General features: G+C 43.4%; 1 long non-coding RNA gene across 2 annotated transcripts in view; it reads left to right on the forward strand.

Annotated features, from left to right (window-relative positions):
* Positions 1–3,434: 3,434 nt before the first annotated feature.
* Positions 3,435–22,170, forward strand: part of LOC135964569 (uncharacterized) — a 29,981-nt gene continuing 11,245 nt past the window's right edge. Inside the window, exon 1 of one of the 2 annotated variants that reach the window (XR_010577057.1) lies at positions 3,435–3,574. This is a non-coding gene — a long non-coding RNA (uncharacterized lncRNA). Of the gene's footprint in view, positions 3,583–22,170 lie in introns of both variants that reach the window. The other variant, XR_010577056.1, reaches the window with a different exon arrangement.

Here is a 22,170-nt window from a genome sequence, read left to right on the forward strand (position 1 = left end):
TCCAGGTATGCATTTCTAGTCTTCCCCAGGCCTTGACACCTCCCACTGTCCTAAGATAGTCCAGGGAATGGGGGCCGCTCAGATATTCTGCAGATCATCACGTTGCTCCACTCCAAGATTTCACTGTGTGAATTGCATGAGCTGAGCAGGAAATGGCAAGTACACTAAAGGCCTTGGCAGACAAATATGCTCCAGCGGCAAGGAGATAAATCTCATGAAGATTCAACGGCCTCACATCAGTGAAGTTGTCTTGGACATGACAGGATTCCCCTCCAAAATAAAATTATCGCACCTCCTATTGTTAAGAAGGAAGTACAACACCTGAGCAGTTCCCTGTGCCAGCAGCACATTTCACACCTGGGACTAAGTGCTTCAACCTATATACCAGGTGACACAGCAGCTGGCCAGCCTGGAAGGTGGGGTCAGAGCAGGAAGGGGCTCACCAGCAGATATGGGCTGAAGTGCAGGTGCTGTGGACTATGTGAACTGGCAGACCCCATTGTGATAGAGGCAACTGCAGTGGGGAGAGACACTATGTAGAGTATGTGGAAAGCCCCTAGAGAAATTACAATAAAAGCTCTTGGGTCTGCGATGGAGTGTCATGCCATGTCTAGTGGAGAACCACATATCTTTCAAAACATAGTCCCTGGCATGAAATTGGGCTTTGGTAGAGACGCCTGTCTATGGGACATGAAGTAATGATACTCCCAGACCTGACCATCACGAAACCCATCAAGTTGGAAAGTTGGGTGGAAGATATTCCCTGAGGGAATGGGCAGGAGCAGCACTGAGGGCATCAGCCCACAACCCGAGCAGGCAGCCCAGCCACCCCCTTGCCCCAGCTATCCCCCACTGGTGCCTTGTTCCTCAGCTCATACATGCAACAACACGCTAGTTCCTTCTGACCAGGTGACAGAGGCGGAAATGGCCAAGCGTGGTTTATGAATGGGTTGGCTTAATATGTGGGTACACATCAATAATGGGCTGATCTGTAAATTGAGAATAGTAATGCAATTTAACTCCTGAGGTGGTTGTGAAGATCTATTATGATGATGTGTGTCGAGTACTGACACATTCATAAATGTGAGATACTGTTATTGACATTGATGTTGTTAGCATCACCATCACGGTAAGGTAAGCAGATGGTGCCACCCACGTTCACCTTTCTTGACCCTCTCCTTATTTCTCAGCTCTGGTCTCTGTTTTTTGACCCGCTTTCTCCTGGTTGCCACCTGGAGCCCAGGTGATTTACTGAGCTTGAGCAGCACGCTTAGAATATCAGCTCTTGGTAGACATAGCCCTGTTACCTGGTATCAGCTCCTCCAAATGTTGCCTGAAGCCCACCGAAAGAATAATTAAGCAGCCATCTGGAGACTAATGGTGGGGGCTTGGCAAACACAGGGGAGAGTGGAAATCTCTTTGGCTTGAGTCTGTGCACCTGTGTCCAGGAGGAGATGCATACACACGTGCGTACACACACACCTGCTCACAGCATTCCAGAAGGGCAAAACAGAACACACATGAGCTCATCCCCACAGGCAGAGAAGATCAGTGGAGTCCTTGGGAGATTTGCTGGCCTTGGAGCGGACCCATCTTAGCAGAAACTCATTTCCTAGCCTCTAGGACAGGAAATACATAGTCCCAGTCAAAAACGGGCAGCCTGGAGGTCAAACTGGCCTCTAAGATTAGGACTCATGTGTCCTGGATATTAAAAAATAAATTGATTTAGTGGCCAGTATTCAATGGTGAAAAGGTTTCTTATAAGAATCCAGATTTCGAGCTTGTCTTCAGAAGCAAGGCATTCTGGCAGCACTTTCTGTATCCTCCCACTGGCCACCCTAGGCTGCAGCCACTGCCCCTGGTGGAAGGGGCACCCCTCATTTGTCATAGTCCCCCCCAAACCGTGAGTGTCAGTTGGTATTTAAGGCCTCTAATCAGGGCTGCTTCTCTCACATTTACGATGCAACTAACACGTCTATATATTTGAACTTGTAACTTGTACTTGAAAACAATTCCCTTTCTTGATAGGTAAAGAAATCAAAGCTCAGAAATGGGAAGTGAGCTGGGATTAGGCATGCATGACCCGCAGGCATGGAAAATTCCCTTTTCACAAATCCTTCTTTTCCTTCAAGATCCATTTCCATGTCTACACGATGCCTCCAAAACCATTCCATGGTACAACATTGTCTTCCTCATCTAAACGTTAAAACCACGTGGCCTCTATTTGCATTTGCTAATGACTCACCTGCTGGCTTTAGTATTTCTGTGAGTGCTGATGTCTATGTGTGTGACATTGAGTTGGCCTAGGAAGAGAGAATTATATAAATTAAATGTTGTCCAATTCTTAAAGCAGGTGGGCTGTTGTAGTAGAAAGAACTCAGTCTTTAGCATGGGACCTGGCTTCAAATCCTGACTTCATCACTAACTGGCCTTGGGACATTGAGAAAGTTACTTAATGTCTCTGAATTTCCATTTTCTTGCATTTAAAGGGGAGGCCGTAATTTCTATTCCGCATGGTTCTTGCCGAAGTAAATGACAGAAAATTTGGGAAAATGATCTATACAGTCTCCGCTACGTGAAAAGGTACATTCCCTCTCTCGTGATAATTCAGAGAGTGGTGAAGAAGAAAATCTAGAGAACAAATGATAAAGGCACAAGGGAGGGAACAGCCAAGGCCCGAAGAGAAAATCCACAAAATGCATCATGATTTATTGAGCCCCTGATACATGCAAAGCATCAGAAAGATTTTGATATGTGTGATCTCACTTATCCTGGCTACCCCTGACCTGGCTAAGGCTTTGCTGTATCCATTTTCCAAATGAGAAGACTGAGGATCCCAGAAGTTAAGGGAGTTGCCCAACATCAACAACTCCCAAGTAGGAGAATCAGGTTTGACCTCATGTCTGGGTGCCTTACCTGGGAGCCTTCCCATAGCACCTCCCTGCCTCCACGGAGATGTGTGGGGATGCTGAATACTGACCCATCGCCCAGGAGACCCAATATTCCTAGAGCTGGCAATGGCTCTGAGTCACTATGAGCTGAGGACACAGAAATTCTAAGTCCAGGCCAGGACTCTGTAGAGACCTTGTGATGTTCCACGGAAGGTCAGGGCAGGGGATCTTGGATTCTTCCAACTCACCCTTGACCTGGGTCTCACTTCTCTAGTGTGGTCCCTCAGGCTGCAGCACATCCATAAGAATAGAGGACCTTGAGACTCTGAGATCAAAGCTCACTTCCCACTGAGGACCATGCCCTGGGGCTGCTGAAATTAGGAAGGCTGAAGAGCAGAGGGTGGGATCAGGGTTAGGATTCAGAGGCCTGTGGGCAATGGCCTCCAGCCAGGAAGATGGAGGGGCTTCTTGAGGCATCTTTCCCATCCTTTAGTCACCCTCTCACTGTGAGATCTCTCTCCTTCTCTTCTTTCTCATCTTCAGGAAGGCGATCCCAACATGCTTGGAGTCCAAGGCACTTTCCTTTCTGTGCCGGTCCCACAGAGGGGTGATACGGAATCGGGAAGATGCTGGCACCATCCCTGACCTCAGGTGTCTCCTCTTCCAGAGGATAAGACAGGCAGGTAAGCAGGTGAGTGGGATGACCTTTACTGATGGCGTTGGGCCACTGGAAGCATGTGGCCTCAAGTGGGCCCACAGGTGAGAGGCCAGTGTTGGCTCAATGGAGAGAACAGGGACAATGGAGCTTCACAGAAGTGTTGTGAAGATAAAGTGATGGCTCATGTCCCTTAACATCCAACACAGAGTGCTCAAGAAGGGGTAGAGAATGATGATGATGGTGATGATAGTGATAGGCCCAAGTTACTAAATTGATTGGAGAAACGGAGCTTGTGGAAATAAAGAGTAGGGCAATAACCATTGTGATGTGAGGAACGGGGTTGTCCATAACTATAATAGCACGTGCTGCTTACTCTGTTGCCTGGACCATGGTGTAGCTAGGACCCTAGGCCCTCATCCAGGTGGGAGAGACTGCACTAGGCTCAGCTTCTCAGAGGACTATTGGTTTTGCCAAGCTTCTCATGCCCTCAGGCCTGCAGCAGTCGGCAGCTGGTATTCCCAGGCAACTCTGAAAACATGTGCCACCCAAAGCCAGACTCCCTGGCACCAAAGCAGGTTTTTGACCATTCACTGATAGAGCAGCTCTTGCTCCTGTCCTGTCAGAAGTTAGAGTGTCAAGGCCAGGTCTCTCTATGGATGCACTGACACCCTGATACACAGTGTGTGGCCCACCAAATCTGGGCCCATGTCTTGTTAGAAGATAAGCTTAGGGCTATGAGGACACAAAGGTCTAAGAATGACATCATGGACTGGTGGAAGCAGGAAGGAGGCTGAGGGATAAAAGACTACACTTTGGGTACAATGTACACTGCTCAGGAAACGGGTGCACCAAATTCTCAGAATTTACCAATAAAGAACTTATCTATGTAACCAAAAACCACCTCTTCCCCAAAAACTATTGAAATTTTAAAAATGTGATAATAAAAGGAGATAAGCTCAGGCACCTTACATTTTTAATGCATTTATTTCAGCATTCAGTGATAAATGAATCTGGTAGTACCAGACCACAAATGGTTCAGCATCCCATCAAGGGGGTTAGAGGGAAGAATTTTTATAAGGTGTTCATGGAAGCAAGACAAAGAAAATATGTGACTGGTTACTGTAGAAAGTCCTTAGTTAAAAGTTAGTTGGCAGGTTCTGATGGGTAGAGTCTCTAGTTACAGGTTGGTTGGTGATTTCTGATTGATTAAGTTGAGGTTTACAATTGAGTTGAGTTTTGTTTGCTTGTGTGGGAAGGCACCAGGGCCATCTCAGCTTACTGTCCCCTACAGTTCATCATTTTAACTGGCTGACAGGAGGAGGGAGGGGTACCTGTCTTCTCCATACTTGCTAACTCTTGCTGTTTGTCTCTCTACTTCCAAATTAAGCCTGTTCCTTAGCCTAAATCATGTGATGTTGTAGAATTTTTCTCAAGCCCTGCTATGTGAGTAGTGATCACCCTAGGAGAGCAACATGGCATGAAACCATCTTCTTACATCTCTCCTTGAGGCTGCATGGGCTACAAAGCAATTCACTCTCTCATTCAACAAGTTGAATCCATACCACCACCCCAGGAGAAGTAGGTTCTATAATAATGCCTACGCCATGGAAGAGGGAGCAAGGGCAAAGCCTACACACCCAAGCTCACCTGGCGGATCAGAGGTGAAAACCCTGAAAAAAGAGGAAAGAACAAGACAGACTTGGCTTCTGCCCTCCAGTGCTGACTGGAGGCTCCTGGAGGGAATAGACATCAAACATATACAAATCCCTATGTCCCTGTAAAGGATCTTTGTGCCAGGAGGAAGCAGATGTGGATGTGACTGGAGGGAATAATGGGGCAGGCATTTTTGGATTAGGTGACCATGGCAAGATGTCTTCCATGAAGTGAGACCAGTGAGGCCTGAAATTTGAGCAGAAGCCAGGATTTCAAAGGATCCAGCCAGAGTCATCCAAGCAGGACTGGCATGGGCCAAGTCCTGAATGCAGGGCTGGAGCCCAGGTGGGAGGAGAATGTATGGAGATGAGGAGGATGGGGAGAGAAGTAGGAAGAGGAAGCAGAACAGGTCAGCCCTGGCTTCCGGAGCCTACTAGGACTTTTGGGTTGAGAGACTGATGAGGAGGAATTTGGAGAATCTGGGTGCTTGTCACAGATCAAAGGCTATACAAGTGCAGTGCACCAGTGCTTGAAAGAGCAGAATCCTTCAGTTGGGGCCAGGGCAGGCAGGAGTTCAGGAGGGGAGAGTCACTGCCTGTACCCAAGCACATGTCCCTGGGGCTCCGAAGGCTTTCTCTGTAGATGTGCAAACTCTAGAGGATAGCACAGAAGAGAATAAGAATACCCTTCTTTTCTTTCCCCTTCTCCCTGTGGAATTTATGGGGTTTGAAACACTGTCCTAGCAGGGATGCAGGAGAAACTATGAGAAATCTGATGCCACTAATCTAATTATGGCATACTTGATTTGACAGCTATGTCCCAACTCAGCTGAGGTCTCTGTTCCTCTTCTTTAGAAGACAATAAATTTCTCTGAAGTAAATCTGTTTCCCTGGGGAGACCCTGGGGTAACAACAGTGTTAGACACGAGCCTTTGCTAAGCCAAAATTCAGAGGGAGACTGAGACTCTTTTTCATTTCAGGTTTTTTAAAAAAATGATTCTTATTTATTTCTGTCAGGCCACTGGGGGAGAACTTGGAAAACATATACATACAGACAATAAACTTGGTATCAAAGGGGGACTTGTGTGCCCAGCTGTGAAAAACAATTGGAGAATTCCAGATGCTGGGCTCTGTTTATCCTTTCATCGTGATGGATAATCACTGTTTCCCTAAGAAAGTCTGTGTGTCATAATCAGATTTGACTTTGCAAATGTTGCATTTTCCCTGAGAGAACATGCAAATGGTTGCCTTTTCGTGGCAAAGATTAACCCCAGTTCTGCTTCCTGCAAAAAGTACAGGAAATTTCATTGAAGACATTGAAACCTTAGGACAGAATTCCAGAGAGCAAGAGGCATAGGGACTTTAACCTCCACCCTCCGGAGTCCCTTTCTCAACTCCTACCTGCTCAGTGCTGGGGCCTTCTTCAGGTACATTTCTACAGGGGATGGATGATCACTATGCTTCCTGTAGGACCACTGTCTTCCTGAACAACTGCAGCTGCCAGAGATTGTCTTTTGTGAGGGGATAACTGCTCATCCCAGTTCTACCCCATGCCCTTCTCCTCGACTCCAAAAGGCTGCCTGCTTACCCACTTCTGGGCACAGCCCTTTTGTGTACAGCAAGGGACCCTCCCACTCTCACTACTCTCCCTAGTGAAAATAACATAGGTTGAGACTACCTTGGGCAAATCACTTAACCTCTCTGAGTTTCAATTTCCCCATCAAGAAAATTGTCAAAATAGTAATACTTGTGATTATTTTATATAGTGGTTGTGAAAATTCCATTACATAATATACTCCTGACATACAACGACTTCATTGTTGGTGTTAGCTAATGATGTTGTCATCATCAGCACCTTCATGCTTATCATCATCATGAACATCTTTGTCATCTTCATCATCATCATTATTGTCATTACCTGTTTCTTATAAATAGTAATAAACAACCCTAATCTCTCTACATGTTCTCATATGCTTTGGCATATGAAGCTTTCATTGTCTTGGGTCCTTTGATGAAAATACTCCTTGGACCCATCACTCCCAACCCTTGGGTCCCCCGCTTTTTTTTTGTGAGATGGAGCCTCACTCTGTCACCCAGGCTGGAATGCAGTAGAGCAATCTCAGCTCACTGCAATCTCTGCCCTCTGGGTTCAAGCAGTTATCCCCACTCAGCCTCCCGAGTAGCTGGGATTACAGGCACCCACCATCATGGCTGGCTAATTTTTGTATTTTTGTAGAAATGGGGTTTTACCATGTTGGCCAGGCTGGTCTTGAACTCCTGACCTCAGGTGATCCACTCGCCTCAGCCTCCCAAAGTGCTGCTGGGATCACAGGTGTGAGCCACCATGCTCAGCCAGTTCCCCCATTTTTAAAAGGGCAAACCAATATGTGATGCCTTGTGCATCAGCTGACAAAGAGTAGAGGTTATGACACTAGCAGTCTCCCTATGGGTCCAGGTCCCTCCTCTGGGGTGACACTTCTTTGGTCTCTGCTTTCCTCAAGGAGCTTAGGTGCTGCTGTGAACATCTAGCAGGATCAGTGGTTGTTCTTAAAATGGAAAGGAATTTTTCTTCCTTCTCTGCATAGTAACAGTTTTGGTGATGTCAGGGCAGCTAGGACTGCTGCCATTAAAGAAGTAAGAAAATGAGAGGACAAAAGGTGAACTGGTTATCTTGAGGCCTCTCTTTACAGCAGAGGTCCCCCTGCCATTCTCAGCCAGGCAGTCTTCCACAGGATGGCAGGTTTCAGGATGACATCCTTCACCAACCTATGACTTCATCCAGTTGTTCAGAATCACATGGACCTTGTTTCAAAATCTACCTAAGTTACAGATATTTATTTAATGTCTTTAAGCCTTGATTTCCTAGTCTTTTTAAACGGGACCATAATAGTAGCTGCATCATGGAGCTGTGAGTATTGAATAGGATAACCCATCTCAAGGGCTAGCACAGTACATCTTAGTAGTAAATATTCAATAAACTGGTCATTTTTCATCTTAAAGTAGGGTTAACACTCACATCACAGCTCTTGTGAAGGGAGTTTCACAAGCTTGGCTTGCAGCCTGGCAGGCTCAGTAGCTGCTGGGCAGTATCATCATCTTTACTATTATTTTGTTCCAAAGCTCCAGCCCTTCTGCCCACCACATCTGGGCCACCCGCAGTCATTGCATGTGTCCAGTCTGATTGGCAGAATTGGCAGTCACACCAGCCATCCCTGACTCTGATGCTTCCAAAAACATTTGCAAGCCAAATTCCAGACAGCAGCTCCAGCCTAGCTGCAAGAGGACCCAAAGCTCACACCAGCTGCTCAGGCCCCAAAGCTTCCCTGGCTGGTCGCCTGGCGCCCTGTACACCAAAGCCTGGGGCTGAAGAGTGCTCAGGTGGTGGATAATTATCCCACGCACTGCCAATGCCTGCATTTAGATGAGGCATTATTCAAATCCACCCCTCTCCAAAGAGCTTTGACATCTTCCTGGGTCCCAGCACGCGCAGCCACAGAGCCACGGCCCTGGGCAGCCCTGGGCAGCCCTGCAAGTGGTCTGTCAGGAAGCACTGCAGAGTTAATGAGGTTTGTTTTCTGTGGTTTGTCAACCCTTGAAGCTATTGTTACTGCCCAGCCTTCTTCCCATCATCTCTAATCTTCCTGTGGGTGTCTTTCAAAAAAGGCAGGGAAAGAGAAAGAGAGGGAGGGAGAGAAAGGGGAAGAATGAGAGAAAGAGAGGAGGAAACAAAAGAATTTCCTGAGTGCAGACAGATTTCTGCCTGCTCTCGATGCCTCCAGACATTCTCACTTTCCCTCTCACATGCTTCAAAAGGGCCCCACAGCTCTGAGAGCTCATGACAAAACTTTTCTCTCTTTCTACAAACACTCACTGTATCACCAGCAAACTCTGCCTAAGAGGAGCTCAGTAAGATTCCAGCCTGAATGCACAGAACCCACACATCATGCATATCTCATATGGACTCCAGGTACCGTGATGAGAGATGATATGTAATTTTTTGGCAAGAAAAATATCTAATTCAAGTAAACCATTGTGGCAACATGGAGACGCACCCCCAGAGGTCTTCAAGGCAAGACTTCCTGCTTAGCATCAGGGAGTGTGATCAGCAGGCAGCCTGTAGCTCTCGGCTCCCTTGGGGTCCACCCCAGCTGCAGAGAGCCACCTTGTCTAAGGCCATGTCCTTCTGGGGACAATGCATCCTCAATGACTGAATGGGGCAAGAGCATAAAGGCCCTGACATCCCTGCCCACCATGGGAGACTTCAATGGGCAACACTCCGGTTCTCCCGCTCTACTCGCTATGTCAACCGAAGCTCGCTCTCCCTCCCTTTTTTGAAAGGAACCCACAAGAAGATTAGAGATTATGGGGAGAAGGCTAGGCAGTAACAACAGCTCCAAGGGTTGACAAGGAACACTGTTGGGTGTTCATTGCAGTGTGACCTTTCCCTTTCCAATCCTGCCTCCTACACCTCCTTTCACACATGGGAGTCCCTGATATACATCTTGAACCCCACACTCTGTCTTGGCATCTGCTTCTGTAAAATAACATACTAGTTTTCACTGGGAGTGTATTGAGAAAATCCAGAGAGGGTTTTCAGGTGGAAGGGAATATCTGAGCTCATGGGATATGTCAGTCATTTGAGACTCTAAAGAAGCTATAAGAATAGGCAAATGGAATGACTGTTGCTGGGTGCCACTGATGTTCTGCAGCAAAACAAATAGCTGGAAACAGAAATGGGCAGCTAAAAGCCAGATGTGGAAGCCAGAAAGCCTCATTTGGAGGCAAAGAAACTCATCTTCTGCAGCAGGAGGGTAGAGAAAGCCAAGGGCCAAGTTCAAGACTTAACAGAGCAGCTGAACTTCAAAGACTGTGCAAGGCTCCAGCAAGCTGGGTTTGTAAGGCTAACTGGGAAAACCTGGGTCCCTGGCCCCTGGTCCCCAGTCCCTTTGGTTTCTTAAAGATTTGGACTTTTCAGACTGCCCTGAATCTTCTGAGGTTGTAGACAAGGCCCACCCCTCCCGATTATAAGACAACACACCCCATGCTGGAGGAAAGTGCAGAGACCTCTGCCCTTAAGGGAACACATTACCCCTCAGGGGCTACCCCTACCTCCCTTCCTGGTCACTAGCTCATAACTAGGGTTAAAGCACAGCATACTCCAGCAAGGATAGCTCTGAGACACCTGGAGAACAGGACGACTCCCACTGAACAACACTGCAATGTCAGGATGCTCGTGGCTGACTGTAGAGGGAGAGGGTGAAAAGTTCAGTAAGCAGGTACATGCTGGAATGTACACATGGTGTACAGACAGAAGACCCACCAGAGGACAACACTCCGAGAGCAGTCCTAGAGGAGACATAGCACTTCCTAAAGCAATAAGGAATGTGATAGTAGTAGGGGCACCATGTTCCAAAAATGCCAATAGTTCTTCTCCCCTACAGGCCAAGTCTGATGGAAGCAGAGGCTGTTATAGAACTTGGCTCACTAATAGCAACAGTGATAATGGAACCCCTGACATATCTGGGGTTATGTGACAGCCCTTGACCACCATAAACCAGGGGGTCACAATCATCACAATAACTGGCAAGACTGAGGTGGCTCTTGATGGGGTTGGACCCTCAGAGAACTGTGGAGATGGTTGACAGAGCATGGCATTCCTAGTGGCAAAATAGATCAGCAGCCAACTAGGGGTCCAGCCAGCTTGTATCAGCAGAACAAAGTAAGGATATGTGACCAGGAGGCTGAATCACAACACCTTGGCCAGTTTCTGGACTTGGTATTCCAACTTTGCTCAGCATGGGCCATTGCAGAGGCCCAACAGGTGAATGGAAGAGAGATGGTAAGGGTCCTCTTATGGACTGAATTATGTCCCTCCCAAATTCATATGTTGAAGCCCTAACCCCTAGGACCTCAAAATATGACTGTACGTGGAGATAGGGCCTTCGAAGAGGTGATTGAGGCAGTTAGGGTGGGCCCTAATGCAATCTAAGTGGTGTCCTGATAAAAGAGGAGTTTAGGACACATAGACAGGTATAGAGGGAAGACTGGGTGAAGGACAGGGAAAAGATGGCCCCCTGAAAGCCATGGAGATGGGTCTCAGAAGGAATCAACCCTACTGGTACCTTGATCTTGGACGTCCAGCCTCTAGAAGTGTGAGAAAATAAATATCTGCTGTATAAGCCACACAGTCTATGAGATTTGGTTATATGGTACCCCCAGCTGAGGATTACCCATCTCCATGCCTGCACCCATTGCCCCACTGCGTTGAGGAGGCTGCATTGGGCTTGTATTGCTGTCCACCTTCTTTATGTCTATCTAATTCTTCTCTTAACAATTCCTTTCACAGGTGTGATTCCTTATAAAGGTCTCACTTCAAAACTCGATCTCAGTGTCAGCCTCTGACTGACTCAACCCATGGCAATCATGCATCATATAGAGAGCTGCACAAGCCCTAAGTGTTAGCCCAATAATTGTCACAAGGGGAATTCACCTGTGTAACCTCTACCTTGTAGCCCAAAAGCATTCCTCATGCTCACTCAAGATAATGGCTGTGGCCAGGCGTGGTGGCTCACGACTGTAATGCCAGCACTTTGGGAGGCCAAAGCAGGCAGATCATCTGAGGTCAGGAGTTTGAGGCCAGCCTGGCCAATGTGGTGAAACCCTGTTTCTACTAAATATACAAAAATTAGCCAAGCATAGTGCCTGTAGTCCCAGTCCCAGCTACTCAGGAGGAGGCAGGAGAATCGCTTGAACCTTGCAGGCGGAGGTTACAGTGAACTAATATTGTGGCATTGCACTCCAGCCTGGGTGACAGAAGAAAACTCGGTCTAAAAAAAGATAATGGCTGTGAAATTCTTCATGAGGTTCTTGGTAGGAGAAGTTTGTTCTTCTGGTAATGACTATACAGTTTCCCAACATATAAATATACCACAATTAATTTCCTTCATTCTATTAGATATCTCCATTGCTTCCATTTTTTCTATTGTAAATCAAAATACTATGCACATTTGTGTACGTTTCTTATATGAACACATGTATTTATTTTTCTTGGGTATATACCTAGTAGTAATAGTCTTAGGTCATAGAACAGGTATGTGCTTAGATTTAATAGATAACGCCAAACTATTGTCTAAAATGGTTTTAACTTGTATTTCCCTGAAAAATAATTGGTGTTTGACATCTTTATCATATTATTAGCCATTTGCATATCCTGCTCTGTGAGGTACTCATTCAAGTCTTTGTACATGTTTTATTGTTGTCTATTTTCATATTAATTTGTAGGTCTTACTCATATATTTGAAATATTTCCCTGTCAGAGATATGTACTATAAATCTTCTGTTCCTCTGTGGCTTGTCTTTTTTTTTTTTTTTTTTTTTTCTCATTTAGTTATGTCTCTGAGCAGAGCACTTCATATATGCATGCTTGTGTGTGTGGCTGTGTGTGTATACAGACATATATCACATAATATTTTGATCAACAATGGACCACATATATGATGGTGGTCCCATAAGATTATAATACCATATTTTTGCTGTACCTTTTCCATTTTTAGGTGTGTTTAGATACGCAAATACTTATCACTGTGTTATAATTGCCTGTAGTTTCAGTACAGTAACATGCTGTACAAGTTTGTAGCACAGGAGCAATAGGCTACCCCATATAACCTAGGAGAAGAGTAGGCTCTACCATCTACGTTTGTGTAAGTGCAGTCTACCAAGTTTATACAATGACAAGATCACCTAATGATGCATTTCTCAGAACAGATGTCCACCATTAAGCAATTTATGACTGTACGTATACACACATGTAAGTTAAATCATGTGTATATATAAATGATTATACATGTATTTTTTCATTTTTGGTTAATGCTTTATTGTGTTCTGTTCAAGAAACCCAAAGTCATGAACATATTCTCTTTTGTTTTATTCTAAAAGCTTTATATTTTACATCTTACATGAAGGTTTAGGATGTATTTATTTCAAATTATCTTCATGTATGGTGTGAGGTAGGAATCAAGGTTTGTTGCTTTACTTATAGATAGCCAGTTGTTCCAGCATCATTTATTGAAAAAAAAAAATCTCTTGTTCAGTGAAATGCTGAGACACCTTCATGAGTATGAATAAAATTTACAAATTAATATGAAAATAGACAACAATAAAAAATGGACATAGACTACAATTAGTATTTCACAAAGCAGATAATATGGCCAATAATATTATAAGCCTATGGAGACAATATATGTGTGGGTCTATTTCTGGACACTCTTCTTTTCCATTTGTGTATTTAATTATCCTTGTACCAATATCATGCTGTCTTAATTACTCTAGGTTTAAAATAAGTCTTACAATAATGTATAATAAGTCCTCCAACTTTATTTTTCAAATTTGTCTAGGTTTATTTTAGGTCCTTCACATTTCCATATAAATGATGACTTTTTGGGATTGCATTGAATCTCCAGATAATTTGGGGATTGGCCATACTGAGTTTTCCAATTATGAATTTGGTATATCTCACAAATATTTAGATCTTAAATTCTCTCGCCTAGGTTTCATTGTTAAAAGTACAAGGGCAGCTGGGCACAGTGACTCACGCCTGTAATCCCAGCACTTTGGGAGGCCGAGGCAGGCAGATCACGAGGTCAGTAGATTGAGACTATCCTGGCCAACATGGTGAAACCCTATCTCTACTAAAAATACAAAACTTAGCTGGGCATGGTGGCATGTGCCTGTAATCCCAGCTACTTGGGAGGCTGAGACAGGAGAGTTGCTTGAACCAGGAAGTCAAAGGTTGCAGTGAGCCGGGATCGCACCACTGAACTCCAGCCTGGATGACAGCGAGACTCCATCTCAAAAAAAATAAAAATAATAATAAAAAAATAAAGTACAAGGGCCAATTTTTCTCCCATTACTGCAAGGGCCAGTTTGTCTCCTATTACTGCAGCTGAGGTAGGAAGAGGTCCATACCGCAGCACAGTTATAAGAAAAATTAGGCCAGGCAACACATGCTCTCCAGCCAGCATTACCCGTCAGAGGAGTGGTGCCTCTTGCAGGAATGCACCTGCAGTAGAATTCCTGCAACCCTCACTAATTAGTTGGTAGAAGCTCATAGGAAATGTGGTCTTAGTAAAAAAGCTGTGGTTGGATTCAGAATGCAACAACTGGGGATATTAGTAAGTGGTGAAGCCAGGATTTAACCCAAGCAACCACGCCTCAACATCAACTCTCTTCATTACTACACTACCTAATCTCATAAGGTTGAAAAAATAATTAAAAAATAATAGTAAGGTGTAAAGTATTGTGTACCTGGAACATAGCCTACAGTCATCAACTGTGAGTTACTATTGTTCTTGGCATACCTTTGCATTGCTTTGTGGCCGGTGTAGTTGTAATGTCGAGCAAAAGCAACTTCAGCCCAATTCACCTCTACTTTTCTACCAATACTCAAATCAGGACAGACTTTGTAATGTGATCTGTTTGAAGCTTCAATTATCAAAAACAAAAGAAGCATTTTTGTCCTTCTAAGACTGTCTTATTTCACTTAGCATAATGCCCTCGGGCTTCATCCGTGTTGTTGCAAATGATAAGATTTCCTTCTTTTAAAAGGCTGAATAATTGTCTTAGTCCATTTTCTGTTGCTTATAATACCTAAAATTGAGTAATTTATAAAGAAAAGGAACTTATTCCTTATAGTTTTGAAGGCTGGAAAGTCCAAGGTCAAGGGGCCACCCCTGGGGAGGGTCTTCTTGCTGGTGGGGACTCTCTGAGGTGTCTTGAGGCAGGAACGGCATCACATGGTGAGGCAGCTGAGCATACTGTATAACATGCTAGCTCATGTTTTTCTCCCATTGTAAAGTCACCAGTTCTCTCCCCATGATAGCTCATTAATCCATGAATGGATTAATCCATTCATGCCCTCTCCATCCAATATCTCTTCAAGGCCCCATCTCTCAACATTGCCACTTTGAGAATTAAGTTTCACTGTGAGTTTTGGTATTGAATATATAGCAATATGAGTTTGCTATTGAAACCACAGCAAATATACTCCATTATTTGTATACCACATTTTCTTTATCTGTCATCTGTTGATGGACATTTGGGTTGTTTTCCTATCTTGACTATTGTGAATGATGCTGCAATGAACATGGGCATGCAAATTTCTGTTCCAGATTCTGATTTCAATTCTTTTGTATACATACCCAGAAGTAAAAATGTTGGATCCTATGGGAATTCTATTTTTAATTTTTTGAGGAACCTCCATAATGTTTCCAATAGTGGCTATGCCATTTGACATTTCCACCAACAGTGTCCACAGGTTAACACTTGTTACCTTTTGCTTTTTTTTTTTTTTTTAATAATAGCTATTCTAACAGGTATGAGGTGATATCTCATTGTAGCTTTGATTTGCATTTCCCTCATAACTAGTGATATTGGGCACGTTTTCGTATATTAATATGTGGTAGCTATTTGTATGTGTTCTTTGGAGAAATATCTATTGAAGTCCTTTGCCCATTTTAAAATCAGTTTATTTGGGTTTTCTTGTTTTGTTTTGCTTTTGCTATTGAGTTATAGAAATTTTTAATATATTTTAGATATTAACTTCTTACCAGATAAATGGTCTGCAAATATTTTCTCCCATCCTATAGATTTTCTTTTCACTCTTATTTCTTTTGCTGTCGAGCTTTTTAGTTTGATGTAGTCCCACTTACCTATTTTTGATTTTATTGCCTTTGCTTTTGGTATTAAAATTAGAAATCATTGCCAAGACTAATGTCAAGGAGGCTTTCCACTTACATAAAGTATTCAGAATAGTCAAATCATATAAACAGAGAATAGGATGGTGGCTTCCAGGAGCTAGGAGGCGGGGAGGGGAAATGAGGAGTTGTTCAATGAATATGAAGTTTCATGTATGCAAAGTGAGTAAGTTCTAGAGAGCTGCTGTACAACACAGTGCTTGTACTAACAACATGGTATTGTGCACTAAAAATTTGTTAGGAAAGTAGTTAAGTATTCTTATCCCCCACCCCCAACACACACACACACACACACACACACACACACACACATACATATCTATATAGGGACAACAGGAAACTTTCGGAGGTGATGGACATGTGTAGTATCTTGGTTGTAATGATAGTATCACACAGGTGCATGCATATGTCCAAACTCATCAAATCGTATGCATTAAGCATGTACTGTTTTTTCACATGTCAATTTTACCTCAGTATGGCTGGTTAAATATAGAAAAATAAAATAAAACAAAAATGTATAAATCAACAATAATGTTAAACTTCTTTTTCCATCATCCATCCTTTCTCCAAGAACTAGGCTTCCTCCTACTTCCCAACCCAATCTCCCATCTACTCTCTGGGGTAAATACTTGGCTCCAGCCAAACTAGTTCCTGCACTATTCCAACAACACCCCCCTGGGCTTTCTTGCTTCCTGCTAGTTAACTGTCTGAAGTTGTTTTCCCTTGGGGCTCCCTTTCAACTCCTCCTCATCCTATGTAGTTCAGTGTCCCAGTCCCCCTAGGGAATCTTCCTTGAGCAGCCCAGCCCACAAAGATTTCTCATTGCTCTGAACTTGAACCTTGTCTGTATCAGTCACTTGCCAATTAATCATGCTGCAAGAAACATCTTCTATGGTGGCATTGAAACATAAATTTGTAATTTTATTTTGAGGGTTTACATATTGTTTCCTAAACCAAACAGAAAGCTCATTCAGGGACCACGTCAATTCAAGAAAGCTGTTCAATTCATCAAAATTCTTTCTATGCTTTTTTAATCCACAAGAAAATTTATAAAACAAGTTGAACTTGTCTTTTCCTTCAAGGAATGAACATGTGACTACAGAAAGAGCACTGGACTAGAACACCAATGATGAGAGTTCAAGTTTAAATTCTGCCACTCAAACCATATGACCTTGGATACGTTATTTAGCCTCTATGAGCTATTTGTCAAGAGGAAACCATGCTCCCACAAGATTTGCTTTTCTGATATGGGGTGAGAAGATTCCAAGCAGAGGGAACAGACTGTGAAGATCTTTGGAGAGAAAAAAAAAAAAAGAGCTTGGTGTGTTCAGGAAAATTAAAGGAAACCAGGCTGGTTATATTAATTGAGAATTTACTATGAACTGACATTTTCTAAGCATGTAGTATCTCACTTTAGTCATCACAGTAACTCTGAGAGTTACTCTCACAATAGGGTAAACTGAGATACAGAGAAGTTAAGTAACTTGGCTATACAGTTAATGCATGGGAGAGCTGGAATTCCAAGTTAGCCAATGTGTTCCAGAGTCTGACCTCTTCTACTGCCTTCATTATTCTGAGTCAGGCTGGGCCAAGCTCTGCAAAGCAGTAGAGACCCGGCCAGTGGGTTTACCTATTTTATTAAGTATAATAAAACCACTGAAAGGAGTAAAGCAGGGGAGTGCATGATAACTTTATGTGGTAAGGACACATTTTAACAGCAGATTTTATCAGGATGCAACCTACATACAAAAAAGTGAAAATATCTAGCTCGATAGATATTTTAAACCAAACACATGTGTTATCAACACTCACATAAAGAAATAAAACATTAGCAGAATCTAAAAAATGCCTCATGTCCCCTTCTAATCACTACCCATCCCCTAAATGTACTCGCATTGCTCGTTTCAAACACCATCGATGAGTTTTGCATGTTTTTTAACTTTATAAACATGGAATCATAGAGTATATTTTCTTTTGTGTTTGGGTTTTTTTTTCTCCTCAGTCATTTGTGAAATTTATCCATGATGTTGTCTATAGTTATAGCTGATTCATTCTCATTTCAGTACAAAATCTATTTAATAAGCCTATCACCTTTTTTATCCATTCTACTGCAGATGCTCATTTGAGTTGTAAATGTCCAGTTTGGGGCTATTACAAAAAGTAGTTGCTTTGAATATGCTTGTTATTATGATTTGACATATATATGTGTGTGTGTCATATATATGTCAATATATATTGTGAGTGTGTGAGTATATATGCATGATGTGTATATATATGACATATATACACACACATAATTCTTTCAGGAACATACGTAAGACTAGAACTGCTGAGTCATAAAGTATGTCAGTGTGTGAAATGGTTGAACCAGCTTATGCTCCCACAGTAACGTATGAGAGTTTCAGTTGATCTACATAGGTATCAACGCTTGGTAACGCCAGTATTAATCATTTTAGCCTTTCCTGGTGTGTATGTGGTATTACAGTGTCTTTAATTTCATTTCCTTGATGACTAACAAAGTTGACCATCTTTTCTTATGTTCGTTAGTCATTTATGAAGTCTCTGTCAAAGTCTTTGGCTCACATTTCTATGGAGCTTACTTTCTGTTTTTATTGATTTTAGAGGGTATTTTTTAATCTGCTTGATATGAGTCCTTTGTTAAGATACATGCCTTATAATTTTCTCCCAGTCTGTGGTTGCCTTTTCCTGCCCTTGGTGGTACTTCAGGTGCATGGCATGTGGCCCTTGGTTTTGATTTTCTCCATCCTATCAGGGATGACAGTTAAACCCGTTCTGAATCATCTGAGAAGGACGCCTGCCTATAATTACAGCATGACGGCCTTGCTCAGGCCTAAAATATTACAGTCTGAAGGGACCCATACTACCTGGACATTCCACATAACATCACATTAACTCAATCCATCAGTGACATATTGCTAATTGGATAGGAAGATACGGCAAGAATGGTGAAGATCTCTGTAAGAAATGTGCTCCAAAGAGCAGAAAATAAACCATGTTGAGATTTAAGGGTCTGCCATATCAGTGACATTTTTAGGAGGTCAAGTGGTCTGGGGTATTCTGGGACTTTCCCATCAAAGAAAATGCTGAATTATTGCATCTGGACTTCCCACCACTACAAGCATAATGTCCAGTAGTCTTCATCAGGTTCTAGAGGAAGTGCATCTCCTGCACTTCAGAGTACTCTTCCAGCCTATCTACCATGTGACACAGAAGGCTGCAACTTTGAGCAGCATGAGACCAGGAAAGTGCTCTGCAGCCTGTCCAGGCTGCTGTACCAGTGCCCTGCCACTTGGGCCCTATGAATTGGAAGACTCTAAGGTACTAAAGGTATCCGTGGCAGGAAAAGATGCCATGTGAGGCTATGGCAAGTTCTAGTAGGAGAATCACAGGTCACATAAGAGTAGACATTATGTGTATGGAGCAAGACCATGCCAATAAACAGATCCTGGGATGGAAGTTGGCCCTGATAGAAAAGAAATACCTGATCACAGGGCAGCAACAAACTCTGTGGCCAAAGTTTCCCTTAGATACATGGATTGTACTAGGCCCTCCAAGTCATGGTAGGCAGGCCCAAAGCACTGATGAAAGTTGTTCATACAGGATTGGTCATGAGCAGGGCTAGAGGATACAAGCAAAGCCCCCTAAACAATGGTCCATGTTATCCAGCCTGGGTCCGTGTTACCCAGGGCACCTCTCTCAGCTCACACATATGGCCACTTTTAAGGAGTTCCTTTATGACCAGAGGAGAAGAAAGGCCAGGACTTATTCAGAGGGCTCATCAATTATTTGATCCTCCTCACCTGGAGACAGCTGCCTACCCTGAGGCACAAGCCCTCCCCAGCACCAGTCTCTAACACTTAGTGGACATGGGGGTACAAAGACCCAGACCACATGCCTTGTAGTGAGGGGCCATCACTTGCTACAGATCTTTTCACAGGGCCAGGTGAGGCCTCATGCAACTATATTGTGGTTCAACACCTTACTTTGCCTCGTCTGGCTTCCCTCACACTCTTAAAGATGTTATTCCTACCAGCAGTCTCGAGTAAACTTCCTGACTGCAAACCTTCTTCTCAGCCTCTTTTTCTGGAAACCATCACCAAAGACAGGCATTCTCCACTCTTGTGAAAGACCCAAAGGGAGGGAGGAAGCCATCTGTATTAGTCCATTCTCAGGCTGCTATGAGGACATCCCCAAGACTGAGTAATTTGTAATGAAAAAGAGGTTTACTGGACTCACAGTTTCACATGGCTCGGGGGGTGGGTCTCACAATCATGGCAAAGGCACATCTTACATGGCTGCAGGCAAGAGAGCATATGCAGAAGAACTGCCCTTTATAAAACCATCAGATCTCATGAGAACTCACTATCATGAGAACACATGAAGGTAACTGTGACCATCTCTGTGGACTTTGAGTGTTTCCAGTGGAGGATATAGCAGGTAGAGGGGACAGAACCAGCCCTGAGGTGGCAGTACATTCAGCTAGCTCTGGGAACAAGGAGGGAGCCAGGGTAGCTAGAGCTAAATGAGCAAGGATAGAACAGTAGTTAGAGAAGGGGAACGTTAGAGAAATGGATGATAACTTGAGGGAAAGTACATTAGTAGAGGTAAGAAGCCACTGGAGGAGTATCAACAGAGGCATTACATGATATCAGACTTACATTTTATAGAAATCACTTTGGTTCCTGGGTTGAAGCCAACTGTTGGGACCAGGGTACAAGCAGGGAGACCAGTCAAGAGGCTTACAAAAATTCAAAAGATCATCCTGAAAAGATGGTCTCCCACCACCTATGGGGCCACTTACAACATCTCCCCCTATTTTAAAGAGAAGGGAAACATGGAGTTAGGCAATTTTAAGAACCATCAGTAAGAACAGCTATAAGACAGAATCCTACCAGGCTCACCTCCTCTTGACCACTTTTCAGTGTAAATCAGCATAAGCCAGCGACTCCTCTCCTTGCACTCCCTACACAGTAGGGGCCAGGCTCTGGGCACTCAATAGACTATAGCAAGTGGCACGTCTGCCAACTTGTTCTGCCCACAGTGTGAGCACCTTGAGAGCTGGGACCCCATCTCATTTTCTTTGCACCTTCATTGCTTGGGGAAAGGAGGCACCAAAGGAACATTTTTGGAATAGGTGAACAAATTACTAAATTACTTTATCAATCCCCAAAACACTCTCTGAGCTGAGTTTCCTAATTCCCCCATTTTACAGAGGAGGAGACAGAAGCTCAAAGAGGTCAAGAGTCTTGCAGAGCGGTGTAAAAACACATGAATCCAGATCTGTCTAAATCCAGATACCAAACTTGGATTTGAATCATAGCTAGATGGAAAACATGTATAAAAGTATGTGGCAAAAAAACACTGTTAAAAGTGTTATTTTAAACCAAATTTATGCGTATATATACCCTCCATACACACACACACACACAAAATAACTCTTCCTTGTAGGTAAGGTACATGTGTCTGAATAGATGTACACATGTATCAATGTGTACTTAAACACATATATACCATAGATATGGATAAATATAGCCATGATCGTTAATTGAATATTTAGTAGGTGCCAGTTTCTATGCTAATGTTTCATGTGCAGTATCTCATAAAATTCTAACAAATCTATGATTGACATCACCACTTTAAAAGTAAGGACAGTGGGTTTTGGAGAAGGTAAACATTTTAGTCCAGCCTCTAGGGTCACAGAGTTGCTAGTTGTCTGATGCTGAAGACAGGTCTGCCTGCCTTTGACTGTTTTGGTTCTTCCCATGTATTTGTAAAGTGTTTCTACACACTGTGTTCTCTAAGATACGATACACCCATGTGTATTTTATGCTCAAAGCAGATGTGCTATGAATGACATCATTACGTATGAGAGTAGAGATGGCATGCTGCCATGTAAGGCCCATGTTTCTACATCTGTTTACTGTAAATGGATCTACATGATATATACATATGCCCGTAGGAAGACAACTTCTTCAGGCTTACAAGTAGAAGTATTTTTGTAGCCTTTTAGTGTGCTTTTTCATTGCTTACCTGGCATGACATTAAACTTGGCAACTTTAATATGACTTTAAATTCAATTTCCTTTCCTCTTGGATGCCAGCCACACATCCCTGTTTACAGGGAGCACTAAACAAAAGTGAAGGAAGAAGGAAAACAGGTTCCGTACATTTTCCTTCTTGCTAATTGGGGATTTATTA

The sequence above is a fragment of the Macaca fascicularis genome, chromosome 8, assembly GCF_037993035.2.
Source record: "Macaca fascicularis isolate 582-1 chromosome 8, T2T-MFA8v1.1".
Taxonomy (NCBI): domain Eukaryota; kingdom Metazoa; phylum Chordata; class Mammalia; order Primates; family Cercopithecidae; genus Macaca; species Macaca fascicularis.